The 27,480-nt window shown below is 42.9% G+C and overlaps 1 protein-coding gene and 1 pseudogene across 2 annotated transcripts in view; both read left to right on the top strand.

The window, feature by feature from the left end:
• Positions 1-2,005: 2,005 nt before the first annotated feature.
• LOC122965650 lies at positions 2,006-3,847 on the top strand (annotated as a pseudogene).
• Positions 3,848-12,763: 8,916 nt separating this feature from the next.
• Positions 12,764-27,480, top strand: part of ches1 (checkpoint suppressor 1) — a 59,228-nt gene continuing 44,511 nt past the window's right edge. Inside the window, exon 1 of one of the 2 annotated variants that reach the window (XM_044376917.1) lies at positions 12,764-13,323. The gene's annotated coding sequence lies outside the window, so the exon portion shown is untranslated. Of the gene's footprint in view, positions 13,324-21,119; positions 21,187-27,480 lie in introns of those variants that run through there. The other variant, XM_044376919.1, reaches the window with a different exon arrangement.

Genomic DNA, 27,480 nt, shown 5'->3' with positions numbered 1-27,480 from the left:
CGACTGAGTGTCTCATTGTGAAAGTTATTCACAGCCGTTTATTCCCAGCAAACACGCACTATCATTCTCAACAGTCCCACATGGAGTCTCGCAGATGATTCGCTCCCCATTGTCTTTTTGTTTTAAAATGCTTTTCCTTTTTTGCACCGCGGTAGCTCGGCTGCAAACAACAGAAACCCTTCTAACCAGCTCAGCAACATGCTGAGCTTTGCTCCAGTCTGCCCCACACTGCTCTGCTGTGTTCATTTGATGCTATCTCTTAGAGAGATCCCAAACTTCCTAGGCGTTCCAGGTCTGTATCACCGTACATCACAGACTATAGACCCAATGCTTAACTCTCTCCAAATCCCAGAGTCTCTAATGTCTTTATCTTATGGTGTGAGGGTATTTGAGGAAGTAGATAGACTCCTGAGGAGCGAGGGATGTTGTCACAAGAGGTGATTATGCTGCATTGAAGGAGGTACACTATTGAGCTGGCTGTATTGCTGAGGATAAGGGTGTATTGCTGAGGATATATCTGTATTGCTGACTGCTGCAAAGCCCAGAGATAGTTGAATGGTCAGGTCCCATGTGCCTGTAGAGCTACATACTGTATAGCATATGGCCCTACTGCCTTATTCTATCCTTCCTTGGCTTTTTAAAGGGCACTCAGTGGTTAGAGATATCATCTGATAATGGAAAGGTTCTATATCTGACTAAGGTTAGACTCAATGAGTCTAAAATAGACCTTGTGTATAAAATCGGATATTGACTAGACAGTGTTGCGTCGCCCGTGTAATGATGTAATATTTTATCACAGTAGATCTTAAAATGAGCTTCAAATAATATCCAGTATGGACCTCAATTTAAATCCAAATGCTTGTTCATTTTAAAACCATGAAATAAATGGACTGATATTAACAAAGATCAATTTCCTAATCAGTGTTTACTGCAGCGTGTCATTCCATACTTTGCAATTCATGTTGAAAATTACCGCTTTTCAACTTTTATGTTCCCTTCCCTGCTTTTAGTCATTTTTTCTTCTCTCCCTTTGCCCCGCAGAAATGGCAGCAGGATTCAAGGTGCTGCTAGATTGCCTCAGATAATGCAATGCTCTCAGGCGAAACACAGGTGTGTGTGTGTGTGTGTGTGTGTGTGTATGTGTGTGTTGGCCCGCCTGGCCACCTCTGAGGGGATCCAAACTGATCCCCAAAAAAGTCCAACAGCAAGCCTAGACAAGCCCTCTCAGCGTGCTGGCAAACAAACCCTCCTGAGCTTTCGCTGTGATTATTGGACCCCAAAACACATCATTCGCAGCATGAAAATTTAAAAAAGCTATTTGCACTGATTTCTTAAATTATGTTCAGGAAATGGGTGTTAATTAGTGAAAGTGCCAATGGAGCAGCATGGTCAAAGTTATATTCTCAGTAACTTGGCACTGCTTAGATTACCTTATTCAGGCTTAGTTACACCAGAAAGTGGCACAGTGAAGTTCATCCATGCTTCCTCGCAAAACAGGCAGTCAGAGATTTGGAGATCTATGGCAAGTTCTCAGCTTGCTAACACTTGTCAGTCACAATTTTTTCCCCAAGCTTCTATTTCCTCACTAATGTGCCATTTACTCCTGGCATTTTGTTCTCAGGTGTGGACATCATTATATTCAAAAGTGCTATTGAAAAGGGGGGAATAAACCTCTCTTCACTAGCTGGCGAACAGCTATCTGTTCTAGCATGCTGTAAGCAATATTTTTTCCCAGGATGGCGAAGTCATGACCTGCCTCACTCTGCTCTGATTGGCATACCCTGATCCAATTATTGCGAACCAACGTCAAACCCTTTAATGACCACACAAGGAAGGCCTTTCATTCATAGTCAAGATGCAGTGAAACTGTCAGTTGTTTATTTAGTATTATTGTTATTATTATTATTATTATTATTATTATTATTATTATTATTATTATTATTATTATTATGTGTGACATGTGGTGCAGGACATGTAGGAAAGCAACAAACAGGAACAATCGCTAATGGTTTTGGAGGTCAGGACCTACTGTCTATGTGTGCTAGTTAGCCAGCCTGCTAGCTATTTGTGAAATGTCAAAATAAGCTGCTTAGCGTCATCTAACATTATCTATCTATCTATCTATCTATCTATCTATCTATCTATCTATCTATCTATTTACAGTTTGGGAGATGTAGCGTTAGCGAATTAGACAGCTAGCAAAAATAATGTTGGACAGACAATGATATTGTGAGGTTCAAGCCTTGGTTATAGTGCTATGATAGCTCGCTGTGATGGACAGGTAGGCATTCTTTGAAGTCAGGGTCCTATTTTGACAGAAACTATCACCAGAGCAGTACAACTACACTGTGTGACAGTGAGACATCAATTCAGGGAAGCCATAAAATTGAAGCTGTTTAGTGAGGAAGAGGCAAAGAGTTGGCTTGAAGACTTCCAGAGCTCCTCAGACTTCACATGGCGAACGTCCAAAACCTACCCTATCGCTGGGCGCTACAACAAGTATTGAGTGAGTATTACCCACTCAACTCTCCACTCACCCTTATAATTACTCCATGTAACTTTCACTTTAACCTCTAATGAGGATGTCAGGAAAGCAGTTATTTCCTATGCGAAGAATGAACTTCCAAAAGCATAGGAGAGGTAAAGATCTAAGAGTTTGTATTCATGTCTTTATGTTTACAATTGTTGTCTTCATTTAGTATGCTTGACTAACGTTTGCTTTTACATTTCACAGGTGGAATACAGGTGCCAATATAACATCTTTGGGTACTTGAGCAGGACAATGAACAAGAACACTTCTTGCCCTGCTACTATGTTCCTGATCTTGAAAAGGCTGCCAGAATTTGGAGAACAGAGGTCAAGGTCAAGGACAATCTTTGGAAGTAACAGGTTAATACAACTGAGACAACAACAACAGTATTTACAGTCATGGTCAAATTTATTGGCACCCATGCAGAAATTCTAAGAAATAAGTGGGTAATGCTATTTCAAGCTTTCTATCTTCCCACATTCTCTTTTCATTAGTATCACAGCACCATGTGTTTTCGATCTTATAATCGTTTCTCTCATAATTCTGCAGCCTGTTTTCATTGAACAAAGAGCTCATTCTGCTGTGTTGTGTTACTGTGTGTATCAAAAAAGAAAGCAGATAATAATCAGGTATGGTTAATATAAAGGCTACAACACCATCTCCGACAAACTCACATGAAAGAGGGATTCTTCCTTCATGTAAACTTATGCAATGAGCTCAACCGTCCTATATAATCTCAAACTTTTAATCCATTTCACGTTTATAAAGACATATTTGTATATCGCTCAGAAACACCCAACAGCTGCCTCACAGACAACTTTATTGCTTTATCATAAAAAATAGTAATTATTTTTTAAAAAGTGAATGTGGGCACATGTCATCAGTTGTGTCACTGATATGATATCAAACTCAATAATATGGTTAAACGAATGTCTTAGTAACATTTGCTTTATTATCTTAGCTGTTGTTGGCTTAAGTTACTGTTATTCACTTCAGATCTGAAGATCCTCATATGAAAGAGGGACTCATCCTTAATGTTAACTTACGCAGTGAGCACAACCGTCGTGTTTTATGTGCTGGAGCCTTGGCAAAGAAGGATGTTTCAAGAGAAACCATTGAAAAGCTGAAAAAGCTATTCGAAAGTGGCCACTCTCCTTCATCGGCACTCGATATACTAAAGCACGATTTACAAGAGGAGGAACAGGACAACTATGTGTATGCTGCTGCAGGTCATTCAGTCTGTCCAGATTTGCAGTTTTGTTACAGGTTAATGACTAATCCAATCGCTTGTTTAATCTGCTACTGAATGACATTTCCAGCATTATCTTAAAACAAGTAAGAGTAAACAATTCATTAAAACAAACTATGATAAAATCCCAGCAACTATTGGAATTGTTGTGAAGTTCAGTTGAGATGTTAAATTTTAAATGCTAAAATATTCTTATTCTTTATTGCAGACTGTACCACAAACTGTTCAAAAAAAGCATATGGCACAGCAGCAGGAGTAGAACTGATCTTGAACAAACCCTTGATGATTACAACAAGGAACAAATGGATGTCTGTGCCAGGATGTGCAAAAACCACTGACAATCAGTTGGTGATTGCCATATGCACTCCAATGATGAGGAGGGTCCATGCCAGGCTAAGAGAGCAGTGAGATGATGGTGTCTCCTCAGGGAATTGCGATCGCCACAATCACCGCCTTTTACTATTCCTCACCCGTTCCTCAGCTGGTGGTTTGCCTTTGGGTGTATTTATCACCACGTCTGAAACCCAGGCAACCATTTCAGCTGCCACGGAGCTGCTATAGACTGTCTTTACACCTGACAGGTTGGCCACCCAGAGGGACCCCTTGTTGCCATGACTGACGACTGCATCGCACTCAGGCAGGCACTGCATGGAGCATTAACCAGAGCCACATTGTACCTTTGTGTGTTCCACCTTATTCAGGCCATGTGGAGATGGCTCTGGAGCAGCACAGGGCCCACCTCCCGAAGTCCTTCAAAGGTCTGGTGCATGCTTCCACACCAACAGCTCTCACGGGAGGCTATACCAGACTGGTGGAGGACCACATTGCTTCACAGCTCCCAAAGTTTGTGCAAGAAGGTAAGTCAACAAGCGAGAGGAGTGGGCCATCTGCCTGCAGGCACAACTGCCCACCAGAGGGATCCATAACAACTATGTAGAAGGTGCCATGAGGGTGGTAAAAGAGAAGGTCCTGCACCGACTGAAGGCCTAAAATGTGATAGAATTGGTGGACTTTATGGTCACAAGGATGGAGGTACACTACATCCAGCGCCTCACCAATGTGGCCAACAACATCACAGCTGAAAACGTCTTTAAGAAGATGTTGGCAACAGAGGACACAGGTACACCACTGTGGCATGCAGATGTGCAGTTTTAAAGTCTTTAATGATCTTAATTTCAGAAATTTTTTAAAAAAAGATATATAAGTAGAAATAAAACAAAAATAACCAATAAAATTGACAATGAACATATACAACAGACCCTCAATAAGCAACATAAATAAACATTTCATGTCCGAAAAAGAGTGGGAAGAAGCAACATGCTTGTCTAATCTTACCTCTATTCAGCAAGTTGAGGCCAAACATCAGCTTACACCAGGTTAAAATATTTTAAAATTATTATAACACTATCTACAATGTGAATAAAGGGTGTCAAACTGATCCATAAAAGAGCCAGAGTGATTTCAGGATTTTGTTCCAACCAAGCAAGAGCACACCTGATACAACTAATCAACTGTGTGTGTATCTGAGATCAGGGGCCGCAGTCAGTCGAGTCTGGTGTGCTCCTGCTTTGTTGTAAACCTGCATCCATACAGACCCTTTACTAGAATTGGTTTGACGTTCCTAATGTAATAAAATAGATATCCTGATATGTTAAAGAAATGTATTGGGTGAAGTTTGGATATCTCCAGTCTAATGGTATGTGTATGTGTTATATGAATATTTCAAACACACATTCAAAAATGGACTTTGCCTATTCATTTTGTAACGCCAGTGTTACAGGAAGACAACTACACTGTGACAAGCACATCAAATGCTGCAGCATCCTACCATGTCGACATGGCCATCGGCTGCTGCACATACCCAGCAGGGATTATGGGTGGATACTGCAAGCATCAAAGTGCGGTAGCCAGGATGTTTGGACATAATGAGCGCTTCCTTCATGGCTTGTCATCAGACACATGGAAGCTGTACGATCAAATTGCCTCTGGTGAGTTTCTTTACATTATTGCTTAGTCCCTCCCAGTGTCCTTTCAAGTTCAAGTTTATTTATATGTATAACACAACGTGTAGTAGTGAAACTCTTGACTCCCAACTCCTTCAATTGTTCCATATATAAAAAGACTATAGTATAAATAAAATATGTGTATGTGTGTGTTTGTGTGAGAGTGAGATCAGAAGAATAAACAATTGCCCTTTGGTAACATTCAACCACTGTGCATTTTTCCCTCTAACAGGAAAGGACATTTTGGACAACTGGTTTCAGACATTGGTGCTGGACAAACCATCTCTGCCTGAGAGAGCCGCAGGAGTTTGTCCTGGTGAAATGTACCACCGTCCCGCCACAGGTAAGTCAGTGAGTGCATAGTCACACTGTTTCCTTCATTTTGGATGTTGCATCTCTGTATTACTGTCACTGTTGTAAGAATTGTGAAGCATTAGTCTGTTAGGAGCTCTGGTGAAATATTAAAGGGTTTGGTGAACAGATCTCCACTCTATACCAAGATGACTGATAAACACACATACTGAGAAGCACACAGCTGTAACCCCAAAGGGCTGACTTGTTGAGTGTTTTAAAATCTTTCACTGTAAACACTGATGCTGAAAGCTTGCTCGAGCCAATGGATTCATCACTGATCCAAATGCAACCGAGTCCCTCATGGAGACAGATTCTGGTAAAAATAAAAATAAGCGACCACACTCAGAATAAAATACGATTTTGATGTGTAAAACATCGTTTAGTTTGGCAGGTAGGGTATTTTCCAAGGTAAACTGCCCCTCAAGGAAAGGCTGAACAGCATTTTCCTGGACATCACCAAGAAAATGGACAACCCTGATTTCACTCATTCCATCAGTTCATTTGTGAAGACTTACAAAAACATCAAAACAGACAGTGCCATGGTGTCAACTCTTTCCTGATTGGAAAAGTCTCTCCAAACAAAGGCCAGAGGCTGTAAAAGTCTGAGGGGCTACCTGCAAACCTCTGCACAAATTGGAGTGCAGCCAACAGCTTTATCGGAAAGGAAAACTTCTTTGGGTGGAAGAAGGGTCCTGAGTAGTGGGTGACCCCGAGAGATGTGGAGAAAGGAACATGCCTATGGAGGAACTGGAAGAAAGCCAAGTGCTCCTCATTCCATTGCACACTGTGTGGAGGAGAGCATGTGCCTTTGGGGGACCCACTAACAAGCCCCCACCCTCCCCAGAGGTTGGACACTCACACCCAGTGCACCTCATCCTCAAGACGCCTGCAGAGTGATGTGTTGTACATCAGGTTGATGGATGGTCCATATATGGTAAAGACAATCATATGAGCTTTAATATAATACACAAAGTCATCAAAAACATGGCATGTGCGAAAGGACTTGATGATTTGTAACTGAGGGCTAAAGGAGTTACAGCTTATTTAAATACTAATTTGAATATATGTTCTGTGTTGAACTTGGAGACAAGAGATGTACTTTATTTGTTAACCACACATGATAAACAGTAAATTTATGGTTGATTGAAAGTACTGTTGTTGCCTTAGAAACAATGGCATCAACACAACAGACTATTGTTTTGAGACAGACTTGAAAAATTGCGAAACCATCCTTTAACAAGCGTGCAGTCATTGAAGTTTATTACAATTACATTTGGAATATTCTATCTATGGAAATAAGGAACTGTGCTTCACACAACATTTTTGAAACCAAGCTTAAAATATGTTTAAAATCTACTCAGATATAAACTCAGTTGAGTTGTGATACATTTTCTCCACTGTCTTCTCCACTTATTTTAACTGCAACTTTACTAAGCATAAAGTTTTATATCTGTTTGTTTTAGTCATGTCGGGAATACGGGTGCAAATTTGCCTTTTATTGCAGATCGTTTCAGACATCTTTCATTACTCTTTGCAGACTGTATAACTGTGCATTTCTTTTACTTATTGCACAGATATATATGAGTTTCACATATTTGACACTTTTTCTTGTCACTCTATATCATTTGTTTTGTTTTGTTTCCTCTGATTCATTTTTCAATTCAAATGTCACTCTTGCTGTTACAATAAGCTGAATTAAAGTTCACTGTAAATGTAAAAAACTGTATCGACCCTGTTTTTATCAACGTGAATTTCACCCTTGATTGATTCTCATGAATCTTTCATTATGTTTTAACAAGATTTGTCCAAAAAATTCTTGGCTTTAACCCAGTTTTTTTTGTTTTTTTTTTGAGGATTTTATCAGAATAATATAAAAAGGTACATCACATTCTAGTATGTACAAGCAGTCATGACTTTATTTAAAGTGTTTGGAATACACTGGCTGCTGTAGCCCATAACCCATAGACTGACCATAATGCACTCATTAAAAATGAATTATGAAAATTAAAAATGTTATCATTTCCTATAAGCAGAGTAGCGGAAGCGTTGTAAACACACAGTGCAATTTCATGCATGCAAGCCAAGTAAATATGAGCGAGTATTTTCCCTTATCACCTTTGAAAAGGCAGTGACCAAAGAAGATAACTAAACCACATATCAATGCATCTTTTTAGTTAATGTAGCTACAGCAAATTTTAGACCTTCCTTGTGTGGTCATTAAAGGGTTTGACGTCAACAACGTTTGTTTACTATGATTGGATCAGGGTAAGCCAATCAGAATAGGAGGAGGTCAGGTCATGACTTTGCTATCCTGGGAAAAAAATACATTGCTTCCTGTAGGCGAGCATTTTAGCTTGGTTGTTACTGGGACAATAAGTTAACAGAATTTATTCATGAGGCGCATTTGTAGCAATGACTCTTGTCTCATAACTGCCTGCAAACCATTCCTCCTCTGTGGCGCAGTTTGTAAACCTGAGGTTAATAAAAGTGGATGATGCATCACAGCAGACTATCTTGTTCTTCTTTCCCTCAAAGGTCAGCATTGTCAAGACTGCATGCTCAACAACGAAAATTTGCGTGTCAAAGTTTAACTTGACCTTGACACTAAAGATTAGATTTACTTTCCCCTCGTTGAAAAGAACTGATTTTGCAGCAAAATTTGCTGGTGTGACCAAGCCCTTGGACTGTGTCTGAATTATATTAAAAAAAAAAAATTGAATCCCTTCTTATACTGGTGAGGGAAAAAAGTTCCTCTGTGATTGTAGAATTATAAATTCCTGGCAGGACTAGACAGCCAGCAGCTTGGAGTCAGCATTCAGAGAGCTCCAGCCTAGCCAGCTGCTGAGAGCTGCCATCCCCAGAAACAGAGACCTTGGCAGGGGACGGTGTTGAGACACACTGGGTCCCCTCCTCCAGCCTGGAGCCTTGTGAGTTCTGCTCAGTGGAGGAGAGAAGAGAGCCCAGCCCAACAGGAGGCTTTGCTTGTCAGACCCTGAGCGTGTTGAGTGTGTACTTGTCGGCGTGCGTGGGTTTGTGTGTCAGTTTGTCTGCACCAGCGCGTGTGTTGTGCTTATGTGTGCGAGCGCATCACCGACTCCAGCTGCAACGAGATTTATAATGTTGCACGCATGTGTGAGTGTGAATGTGGATTCTGTCACCCACTGGGCCTCACACACATTCCAAAATAAACGGCTCCCACCGAGGATTACTATCGATCCGTGTGGAGCACTCAGCTGCATTTGGAAAGAGAGAGAGAGAGAGAGAGACACACACAGAACTCAACTTCCTCTCTCTCTCACTCTCTCTCTCTGTCTCTCGACTCGGCCTGTCTTCTGAGGAATGTTATGTGTCTGCCTGTCTGCAGAAAAAAAAAAAAAAGTGTAAGGGATGATTTGGAAACACAGTCCACTAAAGTGTTACAATGACAAACCACTGCTAGCTCTCTTTCAGACATGTGAGACGGAGATTGTGTGTGTGTACGTGTACGTGTGTGTGTGTGTGTGTGTGTGTGAGAGAGAGAGGGAGTGAATGGTAAAAAAGGAGACAGGGAGACTCTTACACCTCCCTCTCACTTATTTTACCTCTCTGAAGTAAGTGAAAATCTTTTGCTTGTCAGACTTGAGGGAGAGACGAGACGAGACAGTGAAAAGCGGAGAAACACACACATGGAGAGACGGAACGGAGGGAGGAAAATAAAGAGGCTGTGTGATTGACAGCCAATACGCCTGCCTGTTTCCTGTCACACACATGATTGCTGACCCACCCCTCTTGCCCAACTGAGGCCTCTGGCTAGACAGGCCAAGATGGCAGCCCCATTTAAAGAATGAAGGATCATGAATGGATGGATGCCTCCCAGGCCGCCTACTGTCTGTGGGCTGTCTGCGTGTGTGTGTGTGTGTGTGTGTGTGTGTGTGTATATATATGCGTGTGTGCATATTAAAGTGCATATTGTACGTTTGCATGCGAGTGGTGCATTCAGCGTTTTTACCCCATTTCACCCCGTTACCATAAGCCTTAATCTCCAACTCTTAATCCTACCAGAATGACCACTGCAGTTTATTTGTTTTAGCGTGTAAAGTCCATCTGGATCCTGCTGACATAACGGGAACACAAAAACCTTCATTGTCATTTCAATCTAGTATTATTGTCAGGACATCAGTGCCATAGAAAGCACTTACTTGTGTGACACACGCTTGTTTTACACACAAACTTTATCATTGGCCATCATTTTTATCAGTTATTATAATCTTGTGGAGACCTGGGAACATCGCTACAACAAAAGTGAAAGAAACACATGCTGGAGATGATGTAAACCATTTATTTGGAGATAAAAATCCAAAGTGAGCGTGTCCAGAATTTCAGTAATAATATTTTACTAATAAATAACATGCCAGAAGCGTCCCATCTACAAAAAGGTTACCGTGGAAACCTTCAAACTAAAGCTGAGCAGTGTCAGATTCATGCAAAGCTGGGGTCATTATTGGGACATGAAATATGTGTAAACTCTACAATCAAACACACTGGATTACTCACAGTGTTTGTGTTAACATTCGACATCCTGATACACTAATTTCACACTTAATAATGTTGTTTTCACACTTAAAACATACCAGTTTACTATACGGGTCCTGTTCCTAGCAGAAATTTGAACTTGATTTTCTTGTGCAGATAAAGCCAATTATATTTTTTGTTGCCACTTGTTGACCGTGAAGTCATCGCACGTGCTCAGTCGTGTCATCCGGACTCTTTGTTGTTCTTTCGCTGTTTCTCTGTGTTGTCTTGAGTTCGTCTTCTTCTCTCCTGTTCTGTTTTTTGGGGGCTCAGAGATAAGATCTCCCTCAATAGCAAACTTTGGAAGACATCTTAAAGATCCCCACTGTCACTTCAGCTTAATGCAGCCCTCTGGGCTGGCAGTACAAACACACACTACAGCACACGTACACACACACACAACCTCCCACTAATAACAGGGGCAGGGAGAAACAGCCTGGATTCGAGGACTCGTAAACACACTTCATTCTCCCAACAATTCTCTTTGATCTTTATCAAACAAAACTGTTTCCTTGGTGTATTTTATGCTTCCATCTCTCAACTTGAACAAGCACTTTTCCCGCTTTGATTTCCCCACCCATAAATAAAATGAGAGCACATTTGGATTTCCTGACTGTGGGCTTTCAGTAGGCCGATCACTGCCACGTCTGTCAGATCCATTAATTCAGAAGTGTGCGAGCAAGTTCTGGTTAACTGTTTCCCGAGGCAAAATGTTTACATCTCAAAGCAGCGCACTTTGCATTTCTAATCAAATTTGGTGTATTTTTTGTAGCACTACGCTGGGAAGGGCTTAATTGGATCAGCAGAGCTCCTTTTTTTTTTTTTACCCCCAAACACCACTCAGCAAAACTTGTGTCCACAAAGCCTCACAATGCTGCTCTGGCTGTTTAACTAAGAGTGAGTTCAACCTTTCCTGTTAAGGGTTCCCACTTCCTGTGTTCACAGAAAAAAAAAAAAAAAAAAAAAAAAATCATGTCCTTCAGTTTCTGGATCCCATGGTCCATAATGATCTGATCTCTGTCTCCCATAGGCGGGCCGTTGCTATGGCAACCTGATGACGCTCTGGGGGAGGACGGGAGGGAGAGAGAGAGAGGGAGGGGTAGGGGAGATGAGGAAGAATGTAGCGGCACCGAAGATTGAATATGTTGAGGAGGACGTCTCACTCGGTATGCAAAAAAAAAAACCTCACATAAGTATTCTCCTCTTTTGGACTCACACACGATGGGAAGTGGATTGGGAGGTGTGTGTGTGTGTGTGTGTGTGTGTGTGTGTGTGTGTGTGTGTGTGTGTGTGTGTGTACGGGGGGGGGGGGGGGGGGGTAACCTGGCAGGGATTTTTACACACGCACACAAACACACTATAAAGGGAGCGGATGTAAACACTACTAGACCGGACTTTTGGCTGCTGCACAGACAATACGAAAATATGATTTTACGATGTGAACAAATAGGTCATATAGAGCTCAGGCTCGATAATGTGCAGAGGACACGTCCCCTCCATCCTCCATCTATTATGGCTCCTACACCCTTGTTTGGCTCTCTGCCTCTGCCCTGCTGTTGCCATAGCGACCACTCGGGTACAGACTCAAAACAACTTGCTGACAAAACCCCTCCACACACACACACACACACACACACACACACACACACACACACACACACACACACACACATTTTTACCTTTGGATGGGTTTAAATGAGCCTCGGGATGATGCATTTTCGCATAATTATTTCTCTGTTTCTCAGTTAAAAAACAATACATAGCAAAGCAGATTTATTTACTTTGCAGATTTCTATCTTAATGCATTTTGAAATTATGTTCATGGTCATGTGCTTCCCTATCTACAGTTTCCCTGCACCCAAAAACACAATAATAACACGCAATTCCAAAGTAAATATTTTGCATTTTTTATTTTTTATATTTTTATAAACATGGTTAGACATGCATCTAGGCTAAATTTTTAAAGATGCACTAATAGTCAGAGGATGAGTGAATCGTCCTGTCAAAGTCATAGACGATCTTTGGCATCACCTTCCGTACACAATAGCATTCTTTCAGTGAAGCCAACTCGCGCTAGGACGCAGCGCGGGCGCCGGGGGAAGTCCTCTGCTGCTGGCGGGGCAAGACGGAGCACAGAACCCAACCAACACACACATTTGCGTGCGCGCATACGCACACATACGCACACTCACACCGAGCTCTTCTCCGACAGAGAGAGAGAGCGAGAGAGAGAGAGAGAGAGAGAGAGAGAGAGAGAGAGAGGATAGAGAGAGAGAGAGAGTGACTATAGGAACGCAGCGGCTCGTGTGTGTGCGTGTGTGTGTGCGTGCGTGTGTGCGTGTGTAGGTACGTACGCGCTCGCTCGCTCGGGTGGTAGAAACGACTTGGCGGGGCGGCGGATATGGAGGGGCTCGGGAAAAACGCTGGGAACTGACCGAGCGCCGAGACGAAGAAGAGAGAAGGGGGAGAGAGAGAGAGAAAGAGAGAGAGAGAGAGAGAGGAAGGACGGACGGACGGACGCACGGAAGGAAGGAAGGAAGGAGGAGGAGAGAGAGAGAGAGAGAGAGAGAGAAGTCTGACAGAGGAGAGGAAGAGTGTGAAGAAGGGGCTCGTCTGGAACACAGAAGGATCCTAAGGTGACTTTATGGGGGCTTTCACGGCTGTATGCAGGTCTGGCAGATGTGTGTGTGTGTGTGTGCGGGGTGTTGACATGTGCTGCATGGCTCTGCACTTAAAGGGAAGAGTGGAGGTGTGTGTGTGTGTGTGTGTGTGTGTGTGTGTGTGTGGAAGGGGGGGTGGGTGGGAGGGAGGGGGGGGGGGGGGCATATGTGTGACAGTGTGTGTGTAGCCTGTATATATAAATATACAGTGTGTATATGTGTGTGTGTGTGTGAGAGAGAGAGTTTTTAGGGTTGTTTTTCCACAAGCTAAAAAAAGGGGGCCAAAGTGTGTAAAGCGAGCTGACCACTGTAAACTGGAGTGAAGGGATCAAAAGGAGTGGATACTTTTTTTAGGGAACAGCGTGATCCCATTCCAACACATACACACACACGCACACACACACACACACACACACACACACACACACGCACGCACACACTTCTCTGGTAGGCTACTCAAGTTGAGCTAGAAAGAGAGAGAGAGCGAGAGAAAAAAAAGGGGGGGATAACACTCCCTTTAAAGAAGTCCATTTTTACCCTCCTTTCTCTCACTCTGTGTGTGTGTGTGTGCATTTGCATGTGTGTGTGTGTATACGAGTGTGAGCAGAGTTTTTTTAGTGCAACACTCAGTCTTTGGTTGGAGGTTCGCAAAAGCAGCGGTGAATGAATTTTCTGTTTTCCCCCAAAAGCTTTGTTGACACTGACTATGGCTTGATAAGTAGTAGCAGTTTCTCTTGCATGTGTTTGTGTGTGTGTGTATGTGTGTGTGTGTTCACGTGCATTTGTGTGTGTGTGTGTGTGTGTGTGTGCCATAGACGGCAAACAGGTTGAGGGGAGGCAGATCTGATCAGACGCACAGCAACAGAGGAGAGAGCGTGGCAAAGGCTGAGCAGCAGCACATTGGATTACACACAGACGACTACACACACACACACACACACACATGCACACACACACACACACACGAGCTCCGTGGCCAGCAGAACAGCTGGGAGAAATGTGTGTGAGAGCGTTTCACTTAATGCATGCGTCTGCCTTTGCACGTGCAGGACTGTTTGCTTTTGTATTATCTTTTGCTACTGTGTGTGTGTGTGTGTGTGTGTGTGTGTGTGTGTGTGTGTGTGTGTGTCCATCTGAGGCTGTGTAAATATGTATGTGCAAGGAGGAAGAAATGTTCTGTCGTCTCTTCAGACAGACGGCGTGTGTGTGTGTCTACCTCCGTCTTCAACCCCCCCCCCCCCCCGGTCTGGAGACAGGAGGAGGGGTGAGGAGTGGGGGGTGGTGGGGAGGAGGGGGGGAGAAAAGCGATCAGATGACGGAGAATAAGGCAGATGAGAAGATTAATCCAGTAGCGAGAGATGAAACCGAGACAGAGAGGACGGGGATGATGGAGATTTTAGGACGGGAGGAGGAGGAGGAGGAGGAGAAGGAAGAGGAAGGGAAGGAGCTGGAGAGGGGTGGAGGGGGTGGTGGTGTGGGGTGGGGGGGGGGGGGAGAGAAAATGGAAAGAAAGCGGAGGAGATGGAGTGAAGGAGACGGGGGCTGACATGCTCTCTCCAGGAGTGCTCGGAGTGCTGCTCATTCATAATTCACCTCCATGGCAAACGTTCATTCACATATTGACCCCCCATGGCTGCGCTCAATGGAGTTCTCGCCCCTCCACCTCTCCTCTGTCTCTCAATGGACACCCCTGTGGCGCGACGTTCAGTTCGCCCGAGCCCCGGCCGACGCTTCTTTCTTTTTTTTTTTTTTTCGCCACTTTTGAGACAGTTACTGTTTTTGTCTGTTACGGCTCTTTTGACACCAGCACTTTTTTTTTTATTTTTTATTATCATTTCAGTTGGAAGCTCTGTCGTGAGATTGAATAGTGTAAATTGAATATTGAATTCAGACTCCAACCTAGACACAGATAATTGGTATGGATGGCTCAGTGGGTTAGTGCTCTCAGTACAACTGTTGTTAGTCTGATTCCCTCAACGCAGCTAAAACAGCCCATAATGGATCTATAATTCATGTGTGAATGAATTGAATAGTCTGTGCGTTTGAATAAAAGCATCAGACAGTTTTCTTGGATGCCAGGGGATGATTTATTCAGCGTAAATACTCCAAAATGGCTGTTTTTGATATTACTGATTGTAGTATATGTGCCTGGAGCAACACTATATAACCCACTGCTGTGCTCTGGTCAGCTGTGGCCCATGAGCCATATGGCAGCGTGTCTGTACTGGCTGCAGAAGTATAGTACATTTAGTTCTGAAAAGTAAACACTAGAGAAAGTGCACCTTATCAGCCAAAGTGATAAAAACATATCCTGATTTCGTTAGTTTTATTGGTTTGATGGACTTACAGCATGTTTACTCAGTGAGAAGAGGACACAGGAGGTGCGGTGTTGACACAGAGCCGGTTAGCGAGGCTGTCGTTCGATTGTTTTCAGTCATATCCTTCAATGATTTGCTGCTATAAGTTGTGTTTTTATTTTTTATCAAAGCTGCAGCAATGTAAAGCTCCATAGCCTCTTCTCTGCCTCAGTGTAGTACATGACGGCACTGTGCCACCGCCGTTATCAAGGGTTTGATTCCCACCGGATCCAAGCACACTAAATATAGTAAAACTAATTAAAGACATTGTTCACACCCATCATAAAAAAAAAAAATTTAAAAAATCAAAGCAGTCATTAACCAGTCATCTCTGGGTCATTGAAAACTTGACTGAAGATTGTATGATAACGCTACACAGAGGAAATAACCTTGTAATTGCATTACTTCTTTGTGCTAAACAATCATAAACAGATTCTTGACAGCACCAAAAACTGTTTTTTTTTTTTTTTTTTGGCTTTATTGGATAATGACAGGAAACATAGTGGGAAAGAGAGAGAGAGAGAGAGAGAGAGAGAGAGAGAGAGAGAGAGAGAGAGAGGTGGGAGTCTAGAGGGACAGCAGCAGCAGCAACCACCTGCGAGGTAACAAGGGTCACGTGACATATGAAGTTGTCAGTGAGCTAGTTTTCAGTAGCCTCGGTAGCCTTGGTATTGGAAGAAAGTGAGCAGTTGTATAAATTGTATAACACGGCTGTCCTTGAAAAGTTAGTTCAACTCTCAGTCAGCCTGCTACGCTTCTTTATTCTTTCACCTCTACTTAGTTTTAACAAAGCAGAAACTGATCGCAGTGATTCGGTTGTTGTAAGACTTGTAGCGAACCAGCCTCCCTCCAAAATATGACATCACACTCTTCATAAATATTCACGCAGTCATGGCTAAGAGTTCATCAGACATTAAGGGTCCCTTCAATATAAGTTACTTTCCAATATGTGTATTCATGTTTTGTTGTCACAGAGTCTTTACTGTGGATCCGTTTCCACCATCGAAAGATTTCCACTGACTCTGTTCAGAATATCTGTCTGGAGGAATATTAAATAACGAAGAGAGCGCTGCTCAGTGTCACTGTAGCAAAAAGACAACAAACGTAATTTTCAGTGATCAATACTGAAATGTATCCATTGTAACTTTTAACAAAATCATGGCTCATGAAACAAACTTTGTCAAACCCACAGCCAGTGTATTCTACAAGATATCAGCCTATGTTGTTGCCTGATATCAGACTGAGTTATTATTATTATTATTATATTGTGATATGACACTAGATATCGTCTTAGTGATATCGTGATACGGCACAGGTGTTGTCTTTTCCTGGTTTTAAAGGCTGCGTTACAGTGAAGTGATGTCATTTTCTGAACTTTTAGACTGTTCTAGTTGTTCTATTATTTGTGTTTACCCACTTAGTCATTATATCCACATTACTGATGATTGTTTATCAAATATTTCATCATGTAAATATTGTGTGAAAGCACCAATAATCATTCCTACAGTATAGTTGCAACATCAATATTGTGATATTAGGTTTTGTCCATATCGTCCATCTCTAGACTGAATAACCAGTTTGATTCACTTCATTCATTCAGCCTGACATTGTGTTCATGTTAGTTTATTTGTTGTCTGTAGGGAGTATTTTGGTTTTTGGTCTTTATGCTAAGCTATGCTAGCCATCCCCTGGCTGTCCTAGCTTGGTATTTAGTACACAGACACGAGAGTGGTATTGAACCTCTCATCTAACTCTTCTATTTCCCAACACTATCCATAATTCATCCGTGATGTTTCTCTAAACAGCTAAACACACAGCTTAAGTGCTTACTCACGACATTTTAAAACTCAACTATAAATTGTATTGATTTTCACAACATTAATGGTGAGCTGTGAGGACATTTCGGGATTAGGCACTATAAAAAAAAAAAAAAACAGAGGACGCATATTCAACACTACTGCTTTACCGTCGCTCGTGCCAACAGTGATGGAAGCTTTGGTTCACAGCTTAATCAGTGAAGCACATGTGCAAGACAATAAATTAAATATTTGCTTTTGGTTCCAAAGTGCAGTTATTTTACTATAAAACTGTTGTTTTATAGACTCATTGGAGTTATTTTACTATAAAACTCCTGCATGGGAGAAACTTTCTGGACTATTTACAAATTCTTTGGTGCTGTACTCTATTAAGGAAAGTTTGGACAAAGACGGTGATGGAAACAGACGCTCCTTCTGTGTTTAATTTTCATACTTTTGTCAGGTTTTCACCTACATAGGAATGACGAGTTAATGACTGAGTTTGTTCATTTCATTTCTGAACATTTCTGAACATTTCTGAACATTTCTATAGGTGAACTTGTGGCTTTCATGTACAGTAGCGGTTCACGTGTTAAAACAACTGGAGAGTTAAAAGCAGGGTTTTAAATTGCAGTGGAAACACAGACCCGGTCTAAGTGGCCAAGATGGCTTAGAAGAATAATGCTCCTCTGTATCCCCCAGGTTATAATTGTCTTCAATAGGCCTCCTGCTGATTTGAAATGGACTCATTGTCCACAGTGCTGGGCACCTCTACTCAATTAGCCTCTCTCCACTTATTCGTGCTGAGCTATTGCCGGTTGCATCCTCGCACAGTGGCGCACAAGTGCATGCACATAAATACACATCGACACATACAGAGCAGCGTGCATGAGCACCGGATCACACACACACACACACGTGCACGCGCGCGCGCACCGTCACGCATAGAAAGACGTCAGCGGGTGTAAAAATAGAGCTTATAAATAGGGGAAAAAGTGTTTTATGTTTACAAGGGGTGATGTCATGTTTGGTTTAAATCCATAGCTGACGAATTGGAGGGCAGCTGTGGTGAGTATCAGCCTGCTCAGCTTTGGCTCAGTTATCTGGTGCGAGGGGTTGTTTTTTTTTTTTTTTTTTTTTTTGGACTTTTTAAAGGAGCAGAGTTCAAGGAGTTGCAGTTTGTGTGTATGTGTGTGTTTCTGTCTTCATGTTGGTGCGCGTGTGTTGTTTTCAGCGGTGGAGGCATGCACACACGGTGACGCTGCTCTGGTTGCCGAGCAACACAGGAACGTGGGTGGAAGGATTTCCTGTCCTTAGGAAGCTTTGTTTATAAGTGAGGGGGGGAGTGAGTGTGAATGTATATGCATGTGTGTGTGTGTGTGTGTGTGTGTGTGGATTTTCCGTGTGCGTTTCAGCAGTATGCTTGAGTGCTTGTGTGTTTTTGCCTCAAGTCAGAGTGCTACAGAAAAGTCACTTAAGACACACACACACACTCACATTGTGTATACACTGTACACACACACACACACACACACACAGGGGAGGAAAAAAAGGCCCTTTCTTGTCTGTTGAGTTTGGATTTGCGTTGCATAACTCCTCGAGCCGGGTCTGTTCGGCACGCTCTGTCTCCTCCTCTTCTACCCAAACACTCTCTCACCGTGTCACAGCCACCACGCTCACGCCAGGCCGCCTCCCGCTAATGATGTCATCAGCATGCCTCATTTTATGTCTCCTCTCACACATGAGATTGCAATTATGTGTTCTTGCCCTGCATGCAATCACAAAAAAAAAAAAAAAAACACACACAGCATGTCTGTCCTGCAGGCGTTGGACCCCGTGATTACGTAATTGACATTGAGTGAATGGGATGACGTCAGCTTGGCTCTCTCTTACTCTCCTGTCTTTCTGGCTAGCTACAGTGATGTCATAAGTGGATGCAGCCATACACGTTGTGTGTGTGTGTGTGTTGGCATGCATAATCGTGTGTGGAGACAAAAATGACCTCAGGAACCATCTGATTTATATAATGTGTTTACTCCTCCCTCTCTTGTCCCCTCTTCCCTTCTCTTAAAGTGGAAAGACTCCACAGCTAATAGATACTTTATTGTTCTTTATGTGACGTTCTTCTTCAACATGAGGCATTTAAAGATGCTCCTGTAACACAAACACACACACACACACGCTGTTGTAGTCTGTTGCTACCTCCTGAGAGCGGCTTCTGTTTGAAATGGATACCCCAGTGTCTCGCAACTGGTAACTCCATCGCCTTGTTGCCCTCCGTCTGTGACCGTCTGACCTTTTAGTCGATTCTCATCCCGAGAAGCAGCAACAATCGCAGGCAGGCAGTGAATGAAAGGAGGACTGAGATGATGCCGGGTCATCTCCACAGATACTCTACGTGCCAGTTCTTATTTTTAGCTAAAGAAAACACAGCGTCATGGAGAAAGAGGAGTGATTTGGTGGTCGGCCTTTTTTCAGCTCTCGACAAAAAATATCTGTTTTTAGCTCGCCGATTGAGCTACGGGTTTTAAAGCGGAGAAAGAGTGCTCTATTTGTGTCTCGGGTTGAATAGGCCGCCTGTTGTGTTCTCCAAGCGTTGCGGTTGAAGCTCTGAACATCAGCCATCAGCCAGTGTTGGATGGGAGAACTGGGAGCATTTAACAGACCTGGATACACACACACACACATACACACACACAAAGACGCACAACCACACTTTGTCTTTCCGCCGTCCTCTCCCACTTTTTCTCTCTCTAACCTCAAACCCCAAACCGAAGGGAAATCACACCACACTGTGACGGAACAGTTTATGAACTGAGTAGATGCACACACACACACACACACACACACACACACACACACACACACACACATACACTACTAATGCGCATGGTTTAAAAACACACACTTGCACAAACACAAAATATGCAGATTTTCCTAATAAACTGATTAGCATTAGCTCAGCCATGCTAAGGCCAAACCACAAACAGTCTACTGTACATTCCACTAACCACACAACAGCTTAACACTGAACAGGGTGATTTGATACCACTACACAAACACAAACACACACACACACAACCACAAAATCCACTTTTTAAACCAGAACAGGACAAATACATCATAGATGCAGGTCAAATGATGTCCCGTGTTCACTTTAACAAGTTACAGTTAGTCACACATACACAAATACAGTAATTATATACATATGCATGCACACACACACACACACACACACACACACACACGCACATAGATACACCCCTCACCCCCCCAGGAGTCTTAGGGCCTTAGTCAGCGTCTGTGTGTCCATGCGTGGGCCTGTTCCCTGGCAGTGTGAGGGGAAAAAATACCTTCTCATATGATGTAAACACCAAAGTGCTTGTGCATGAGTGTGTGTGTGTGTGTGTGTGTGTGTGTGTGTGTGTTCATGCTTGTAAGCTTGTGTGTATATGTGTGTGTGTGTGTGTGCGTGCGTGTGTGTGTGTGTGACTGGCATTCTCCGAGATAGGATTCGCTCTCTGTGACAGTTTTCCAAATTATTCCACAACACTGTGCAGTTTCTTTTTAAAGATATGTTTCTCTTGCCATCTCTGCTTTGTTCCACTGCACACAGTGGAAAGAGACGGCAAAGACGGAGAAGGCTGAGGGGCTGACATGTGACATCACTAACTAAAGTACGAAAGGTAAAAAAAACAGAGGCCACTGCTTTTAACTGGATTTTTAAATGTCTGTTTTATTGATTTTTTTATGATGGTTTCGGAGCACAGAGCAGTGCTTTTGTATGGAGCAGTGCAGTACAAATGTAGTTCGTTAGTTTTATTGTTTTATAGGAAATATTATTAAGGCTTTGTCATTTGGTTTAATATATCAAATGACTCACTTGCATTGAATGTGGATCGGTGTGCATGCACGTATGAGAAAATGTCAAACTGACTGTTCTGATATTGTTACAAGTAACTCTGAAGCTGAAATATAGTATACACCTTGCAGAAAAGTTTATTATAAACCAGGGAAACAATATGCTTGAACACAACATCAAATCATTATTGCTACACTGTATGATTTTTTTTGCATATTAACAGCTGCAAAAGAGGTAAACTATTTAAAGAGCTGTGCATAATTTATATGATGTGGTAGTATCTCATGTTTACATTTATTCTAGAGGATACCAAAAGAATAAAAAAAAAAAATCAAAAGATCTCATGTTTTTTACTCAAAGGGATACTGAATTTACTGAAGTTAACAGTTTAGTATTGCACTTTCATAAAGTTTCCAAGAGACGGATAAAAAAGAATCGTTAATAGCATTACAGCAGAGGCTGAGATATCCTGATTTTTAGTCTTTAGTATGGCTCAAACTGTAAAAAAAACACTGAATCCTACACTTCCCATGATGCAGCTCGATAGCGTCTCTTTGTTTGACCCTTCTTGCCTGGTAAACGCCGGTTTGTAACTCAGGCTTTATGTGAAACGTTTGTTATCTCATAGCTCGAGTCAAGATAACTCTGATGACATCAGGGTTTGTTTTGTCAGACTTTAGAGAGCTCTCCCCTCCCCAGAGTCACAGAAGATACACTGAGTAATACTCCACATGACAAGTAAACTGATTTTAATATGTAAAACTGGTGGTGTGCACCTTTATACAGACAGCATGCTCACTAGCTGCTGCGTCGGAGCAAGTTTTGCATTTCAGTGTTAGTTTTCAAATTGTAATCACATTCAACACAAGTTTTATTCTAGCAAATCTATATCATTTGTGTAACAGGGTGTGTAGCAGCCTGAATTTACCATTTAGGCTTGTTAGACAGGTGTAGTTTACCAAAAAATTCAGCTTCGGGAAAACCCCAAATTTCCCTCCCAGCTGGCAGTTTACGGCTCACTGTTTATGTTTTGACACAGCGTTGTGCGCAGAGGGATGGAGGTAGTGAGGACAGGAGCCTCGTTCCACTGATAACCTATAAAGAATTCACTACACAGATGATCTGAGTTACACTACCTGCGGTCCTGGTGAAACATATTTTTGTAAGTCTTTCCTGTTATTCTGTGTTAACAGCGGTAACAGTGGCTCGCTGTACAGAGGTGCCGGAGTATGGCAAGCCTCAAGAGACAATATTGGTAAAAACAGATATAAATTAGAATAATAAGTAAGGAACAATGTGACTCTCAAGGAAAGGGAATGTGACCTAGTGTGGCAGGGGCTTGCTTTTGGTGTTCAATGTTGTTTTCTATTGCTGGTTTCAAGCTTAAAAAGGACTTGTGATAAGTTTCCACCTAATTTGTGCACTTAATTCGGCTTGTAAGACATTTAAACAGAAACGCAGAACATAAAACAGGAGTTTATGTGTTCTTCTTTTACCGTAACAGTAGCTGTAAACTAACAAGCTAGTATGTCGCTAACTGTACCCTTTGGTTTCACTGAGGAGCGCTAACAATGGTGCAAGATTTATTGTGGGCTATTATGAAGCACCAGCGCGCTCGACACATATCTCGACAAACATCGAGAGCCAGGTGCAAAATAATCATCGACTGTCAACATATTCATCATAACTACATTCAAATGTGGTCGGGGGGGCACATAGGAGATCACACGGGAAACTGTATGTGCGGTGCGTTTGTTGCTAGGCAACTTTGCCACAATACCCCTGTGACCTTCCGACCCTGCCAAGTCTGGTGTTACTGTCCCCGTCTCACACTTGCATGTGTGTGTGTGCGCGCGCGCGTGTGTGTGTATGTATGTGTGTGTTATCTGAGACGATGGTGAGACTGCCGCATAGCAACTGAGAACAGCTGTGATTTCACTGTGGTTTGGATGAGTGTGTGTGTTGTGTGTGTGTGTGTGTGTGTGTGTGTGTGTGCAGATTTGTTTGTATGCGTTCATGTCCGCGTGAAGCCGCCGTCACTGTTCATCTATGCACAAACCCACAACAACATAATATGGCACACTGTCACTTCCACAGCATGATAGCGGCATAGAGTCAATCAGCCAAAATCCCACCCTCCCTCCCCCCCCTCACACACACACACACACACTCTACACACACACACTCTCTCACACACAAACACTCAACCCTGTTGTCAAATCGCAGCTGAAAATAGAGAGCGGAGTCATTTCCCTGAAGATCCATTCATGTAAAATACTGTTATTCAAACCTCCCTCCCCCTTATTCAATAGTCTTATTCATCTCTCTCTTGACTGCAAAACCAAACACGCCTTGTCTTCTGCTTCCCGGCAAGAGCCTTTGTGCCCGTATACATGTGTGTGCGCACACATAGGACGAGAGCGCCTGTGTGTGTGTGTATGTGCATTTTCTCCGCTCCTCTCCATAAGAGGAATGTCCTTGGCCTGTCCGACCTGCATGCTCCCACCGAGCCCTCCGTCAAACACCTGGGGCGGGCTCTCCTCGCGCCTGCCCGAGCCAATCAGGAGCCCGGCAGGTAATGACATCAGTTAGCGGAGGATCTTCAGGACCAGCCCCTCGAGGTGATGCGTCGGGGAGAGAGAGTGCTCTCATTGTTATGATGATTAAGTGTTATATGAAGGGCTATCAGAGGAGAGCCCCTTAATGAAAGTGGAGCACAGAGAGCAGAGGCAGCGGCGGAGCTGTGGAGAGAGCTACAGAGGGAGACGGAGGAATAGAAGTGGAGTAAGACTAGAGAGAGATAGAGAGAGAGAGAGAGAGAGGGGAGAAATAAGAAGAGTTTAAGGTGGGAGAGTGATAAAAGGAAAAGGCAGAGAGAGGGTGAGAGAGGAAGAGGGGAGCACAGGGCTGAATATTCAGCAGCTGTGTCCAGACTTGCTGACTCTGGGTGTTCATGCTCTGAATGTACCATGAGAGGCAGAAAGTGTGCGCCGGAAACCGCTGTAAAAGAGCAAAAAGGGGGAAGGAGAGAAAAAGGGAGAACAAGTGCACGTATGCGTGAACACATTGCAAACGTGCGCGGGGTTTTTTCGTCGCGTCTCGTGCGTATCGGCAATGAAAGAATGCAATGCAACGTTTTGTGCGCGTGCAAGTGTGAACGCTTGGAGTTTCCCTTGCCGTTCGGTGTAAGAGTGGAACGCCCTGCCTCAGGAAAAAAATTCCACCCTCAGCTGCTTCTACGCTGCTGTAAATCATCCAGCCGGGACGTCCGACACGTTCTGTTATTTTGTGAATAAGCAGCGCCTTTTTTTTTTGTTGTATCCACCTTCCCTCCATCTCTCTCGTCATCTTAAGTGTTTTCCTACATTTCCCAGAATGCCCCAGCGTACCCCCAGCTCCCTCCCTCCCTCCCTCTCCACCCGTACTCAGAATGTGCCTTAACTTGTTGATTTTCAGCTGCAGTTACAGCAGGATTTCTTTTCCAGTCAAGAAAAAAGCGTGCTGCACCCTTTAAAGGCGTCATGTCTTGTATTGACTACATTGCATTATGGTCCAGCGTGAACGCTGTCATTGGAAGAATTTGTAAGTTTACGTGGGATATCTCTCCTGGATTGAATGCTGAATGTTGGTGCAAACTGGAGACTTTACAGAGAAGCTTTGATTCTGAAAACAGAGACGAAATCCTCATAGCTGCTTGTCTTTTTTTTTGGGGGGGGGGGGGGGGAATTCTAACCCCACTCGACTTAATTGCTGTTTTGTTTATAGAATTAAGTATTTTATCTAAAACTTGTTCACACAGACAGTGAATCATGTAAAGTTTGAGATAAGGTAAGTCCCAACCAGGGTCTCTTGATGAGCAACTCTATCTTGTTGACATTCATTTCATGACTGTTTACAGGCACGCCCCCCCTTCAGAGACAGATATGGAGAGGGTTAACATAAGGTTGTCTGCACATGATCAGTGGTCTGAGCTGCACTTCACTTCAGAGTTATTATAAAAGCTGTGTTTACAAGAACTATCGAATGCATGCCTCATATTTTACTTTAAATCCGTAATGTGATTTTTTTCTATTTCTCTGGAATCTCAACGATGTAGATTGTGAAATGTTTCTCCACGCTTAAGCTTCTTGATCAGCTGTAGCCAGATTGGACGTACTTTAAAATATCAGCTGGCTTAAAATTCGAAATAGTTTGAACTCTTGAGTGCAGTGAAGAGGTGTAGATTCTGGATGATGTGCAACGCTCAAGGATCGCAAAGGTTTGTGTTGGCTCTCTTTGTGAGAAAACAATGGCTCAAACCAATTTTACTGATGATTATGTGTAGAGGGAATTAGCAGATGGCAGAGAGGATGCCAGCCCCCCCCCCACCCCCCCACCACCCCCCCTTCTTCTCCCACACATCACCCCTGGCTAAAGGAATGTAGCGGAAAACGAGGGACTCGAGATAGAAGATCAGAGGCCTTAATATGAACCACATTGTGTGTTGTTCTCCTGTTCCCCATCTCCTGTGTTCTCCGCATCAGGAGTGAACAGCCTTTGATGAATATCTACAAAGAGATCTGAGACTTATAAAGAGCGGCAATTTAGCCAGGTATGTTATCTTAAGCCTGGTAATTTGGGAATTCAATTCACTCATAGGGGGAGCCAGGGGAGCTCGCCGTGTTTATCAGGCCGACTAGCATCAGGTCAGTACATTGAAATGGAAGGGGTTGGGGGGCTATCTAATCAATGACTGACCACATCTTAAGACTGCGGTTATCACATCTCTCATCCACTTTCCCTTTTTCTCCGTGATCCGTTACTCTCTACGGCGCGGATGTACGCGAGTGTGTGTGTGTGTGTGTGTGTGCGTACTGTAACTATGGATCAGGCCCTGTCTTTCCCCTGAGTTACACGTCTAATCACGGCACCATCATCCCTCATCCCTAATTCTGTTGGCAGGGCCTGTCAAACAGCATACGCTGAAAGACGGGGTGACTTTGAAATGCTGCTAATGACCCTAGGATATAACTACCCTCTCTCTTTTACGCCCCCTCACTCTTTCTTTCTTCCTTGTCCACTCCTGTCAGTTGCACTGGCGGTCATCCTCTTTCTTGTTCACTCATATCCTTTGTATCAGCTGATTAGAAAATACAAGAGAGAGGGTGTGAGTGGAAACATATCATTTTTTTTTATTATTATTTTATAAGATGAATGAAACTGAGTGTGGGCAGACTGAGAAGCAATGTCGTTAATGTGAAGATGAGCTTGTGTCCAAATGTTATTTAACCTTTATTTCAACTGGGCAGCTTCAGAGATTAAAAACCTCTTCCATCAAGAGAGGCCAGCCAAGATGCAGCATTCAGACAAACATAAAAGTCTCCGACAGAAAAACACACAATGTAAAAAAAAAGAAAAGAAAAAGCAAAACACAATCAAAGTCACATAGCCGAGAGACTACTTTATAAGCACTCCAATAGGCAACACTTCAGCGTCGAACCAGCAGGCTCATTGCCAAACCTATTTAAATCTTGACTAAACAAAGGAAAGACAGCTCCTTATTGAGTCTGCCACAAGAACCATCATTAACCATGTAAACTCACCGAAAGGGATTTCAGCTTTAAGTAATTTTGCAGCCAGTTCCATGAAGAGGGAGCAGAGTACATAAAGGTACTTTTTTCCCCAATTCAGCTCTGACCTCAGGGACAGATAACAAAAACAAATCCTGGGACAGCAAACAGTCATTTTTCCACCTGCTTTTTTAAGAGATGTAAGAAAATACTGAACAGCTGACCCAGCATGCCCTTATATAATATATATATATATATATATAAACCTGTAGCAGGGAATAAGTTGAGCAGTGGACGCTCCGTCTGCCTGTCAGCTCGCACATAGAAGGTGACAGTGATGAGAGTCAGTGTTACAGTCAGTAATACAGATCAGCGCTACAGAGGCTAAGACAAGAAGGTGTGTGAATATGAAACAAGAACATAATCAAAAAGCAGAATCCATTCTGTCTCAGCAAAAGGAAAAAATCATGACTTGTGCTTAAAATAAAACTTGATTACAGCTTTAAAAGGTCAAACCTTTCTTGCATTTTAGCCCACTTACTCCATTGCAAAAGTTTTTCCTATTTTTC

This window comes from Thunnus albacares, chromosome 16 (genome assembly GCF_914725855.1).
Source record: "Thunnus albacares chromosome 16, fThuAlb1.1, whole genome shotgun sequence".
NCBI classification, from domain to species: Eukaryota; Metazoa; Chordata; class Actinopteri; order Scombriformes; family Scombridae; genus Thunnus; species Thunnus albacares.
Note: the sequence above shows the minus strand (reverse complement) of the source record. Positions and strands in the feature narration are given on the sequence as shown.